General features: G+C 33.5%; 1 long non-coding RNA gene across 1 annotated transcript; it reads left to right on the top strand.

Moving 5' to 3' along the window:
- Positions 1-810: 810 nt before the first annotated feature.
- LOC119642561 lies at positions 811-2,361 on the top strand. The gene is made up of 3 exons (XR_005248083.1): positions 811-1,232; positions 1,296-1,527; positions 1,587-2,361. It is a non-coding gene; the product is annotated as an uncharacterized LOC119642561 (long non-coding RNA).
- Positions 2,362-3,684: the final 1,323 nt, after the last annotated feature.

Here is a 3,684-nt window from a genome sequence, read left to right on the forward strand (position 1 = left end):
AATATATCATGCATTATATTTACAATTTTATATACTTATGAATAAGAGATATAGTAAGCCCCGCTCATTAATTGACAAAATATAAATATAATATAATATAAAAGTATAACATAAATGTGTATAATATATAATATATAAGTTATGTTTTCATATAAAATTTCTTAATTTCTTTTATTTTACAAGTTAGCTTAAAATTAAACCGTCATAATTTTTAAACAAAGTCCTCGCTAAAATCCCTGTTAAAAGTCAAAGCAAAGAGTTTCTTGTAAAAAATACTCAAAAAATGGCAGCTCTGTTAAATGGTTAAATGCCCAACTTAACAACTTAAAAGGCAACGCCATTCAGCCAATTGAAAACTTTAGGATATGTATTATCTAATGTTTCTTTATTTTTTATGATGTGAGAGCATTAACGTCGTCGCCGTAAATACAAAATTTATTTATAAAAACCAAGATGTGGACGTATTATTTATTTATTTATGACCACCGCCGAAAAACAAGAAAGAAGAACACAAGAAATTTTCTGATTGTATTGGTGGTTATTCTGAAAAGTTTTGTATGATAGTTTTGTCTCTGTTCTGCATACATGTTCTTACAATAGTATGCAGATGTAATGTTCGCTCGGAAGAGAACAGCTGGCTGACAAAAAAAGAGATTATTCAAAGCATTTTTATATATAATAATTAAAATAACTTAAGCCGATAGCCTGTGTTGCTAGTGCTCAATGTCTTTTTTTAGTCTAAGAATTCATTTCATTAGTCTAAAATTAAAATAATAATAATAATAAAACCTTAGAAAATATTAAGAAAATGTGCAAAAAAAGAATTTGCAAACACGTGGATAATTTCTTTACAAAATAAAAAATTGTACATCTTTTTTTGGATATTAAGTTTGCATACAAAATCTAAAAGTGAATGTAAAGAAGAAGAAATTTAACCACAAACGAATGAAAAGAATGGGGAGGAAGAGATTGAGAATAATGAAGAGAATAACGAAGAAGTAACGTAAGAAAAACTATAGTGACTGTTAACTAATAAAAACTTGAGCATAGGATTGTAACAGTAACAGTGCTGCGGAAAGAGAAGATAAAGGAAAAGCAAACATAGAGAAAGTCACTAAACAAGAAAACATTTCCAATGATGTCAATAAGCGTTGCACTGTATTTATAAAAAATTTAGCATTTGATAGGGAATGTCGCAAATACGGACCCGTTTCTATATGCAAGTTCTATATGTAAGTCTATTACAGCGTATCTAGAAAAGTTTTTTTACACATATCTTGTTTTCTTATTTACAGCCGGTCAATACTTAATTTACATAGACAAAAGATCTTTTTGCTCATCAATGTAAATTGATTACATTTTATTTATTAAAGTAATGGAAGGGTTAAGGATTGTCCCTTAATAATATCGGATTTTTTTTACTCAAGAAGCTCTTGATAGCGTGAAGTTTTTTGAAATTCTGCCATTATGTAGTCATAGTTATCACATGGACAACACCCATTGATATGTAAACATTGTTTGATGATGGTATATACGAGCTAATTAATTTAATGTGTAATAAATGTAATGTAATGTTATTTTTGAAGACTCATCAAATTCTGAAATGGAAAATGCTAGAGGGAAGAGCGATTCCATCAATTAGTTCAAAATAGCATTATGAGGTGTACGGACGAGGCTCCTGCATGAATACTCTTCCGAGCTTGCTTCTTAAGTTGCTGACTGCTATAATGTTTTAGACTATTGTGCGGCGCCGAGCTTGAGCAAGTGGGTTTGGCCGCACTGTCCTCGCTCAAAAGTTATCAGTAAGCGCTTTCCCTTCACCATCAGTCTTGCTGTTGTCTGCTTTTTGCGTGGATTCATCGCTATGATTGTTTTTGTCTGGCTCGCTCAATTGTAAACAAATTTCAGCTCGTATGAGAGGAAATAAATGAGCGACCACTTGTTTGAATGTATTTGAACTTCGAATTTGGTATTATTATATATTTAGATGGCGATATTTCAGAGGTCTTAAGTAAATACTTAACGCTATCTGCTAATCTCATTATAAGCAGCTTGTATTTGCAAGGAAGTGGACGAGCTGCTGGAAGAACTTACTAAACTTACAAAGGAGGATGAGCAAACTGAATTTCTAAAGCGGTTGTGCAATCAAAGTACAAATTCAGACTTAAAAACAGTAAACTCAAGTGAATTGCTAAAGAAAGAAAATATTTAGATATATATAATTTTGTTGTGCATTAGGTTATACGTATTATTAAGCAGGGTCGTAAAATGAACGCGAAGGCAAGCCATGTTTTTTACATTTGCTTGAAGCTACATTCACTTGATATATTATACAAATTTTTTGTTTAAATTTACTTATCAGTGAATATTTTTCATGCGCCTCATTGATTTTTAATCGATTTTTGATGGCCCTCATAGATTTTTCATGTTTTTCATTGATTTTGAATCAATTTTTCATGCCCCTCATTGATTTTTAATCAATTTTTCATGCCCCTCGTTCATTTTTAATCAAGTCAAAGGGGCTTCTTCTTGGCCCTCTGCCCCTTCTTTCACAGCGACGCCTCCTTCCTCCGCGTCGCCCTCTTCTGCTACCACGACGCCGAGCACCGCCCTGTTGGGTAATATGAGATGGGGCAATGGCCCGACGCTCATCCCTTTCCCGCTCGCGTTGCCCCCTTTCATGCACCACTTTTAAAATGGTTTCTTTTTCGTTTTTTACTAAAAAAAAAGGAGAAATTTCGATCAAATGCCTGGCAACTGACGCGCGCGAGATCGTACGCTTTTGATTGTCCTATTGCTTAAATTTTTCTTATCGTTTTATACGCGTTTAAAGCTAAGTATTTGTAAAAATATAAAAGTAGTAAAGGTGTAAAAGTGTAAGAATTACATTAATTACATTAAAATTTTATGATTTTCATTTTGGTTCTTGCGATTAGCACTGTGCTCGCAATAATAAATCTCTTTCGAGATTTTAACACCACAGTTGGTGTTAACAGCTTTTTTCTTGGCTTGTTTACCGTTGCTGCAGTAGTGTAAATTTTACGTGTAATTTAAGAGATAATTTTTCTGATTTTTATTCTCTCTTTTTTTCGTGCTTCCAGTTTGGTTTTGCTTTCTCTTGTTCTTTTGCTTTGTTACAGTGACAACGTAACGGAGAAGTTTTCTTAAATTTCTTAAATTTGTAGATAAATTTAGTGTTGTGGATTCTTTTGAATTTGTTCTTTTTGTCCTAATAACTCTTTTTTCTCTTTGTTGACTTGACATGGAGTGCTTATATACACCATGTTGCGTAAAAATAGGCCCGGAATCTATCTTCGAATTCTGGCAAATTAAAGGAGAAGTAAACAATCTATCTTTGAATTCTGGCAAATTAAAGGCTTTGGTTATGCAAAGTTTGCTGGTATTCTCGGCCGTGCTGCTGACGCCGTCGCTGAAAGAGAAAAATAAATTATCCTCTCCCCTTGGCTGTTCGAATGTGAACGTTGGTCACAAGACTGGGCAAGTCGCACAAGCTGCTGGTGCCAGAACGATAACGCCATCTCTATTCTCCATAACTCTAAACTCTCCAACCGTGAACCCTCCTGTTCCAAGTTATGACATTTGCTTGACGGCAGTTCCTCCCAGAAAAGCAATATTTGTGTCAAGACTGGTACCTGAAACATCGGTGGATAACATAAAAAGTTA

Source organism: Glossina fuscipes, unplaced genomic scaffold (assembly GCF_014805625.2).
Source record: "Glossina fuscipes isolate IAEA_lab_2018 unplaced genomic scaffold, Yale_Gfus_2 226, whole genome shotgun sequence".
NCBI classification, from domain to species: domain Eukaryota; kingdom Metazoa; phylum Arthropoda; class Insecta; order Diptera; family Glossinidae; genus Glossina; species Glossina fuscipes.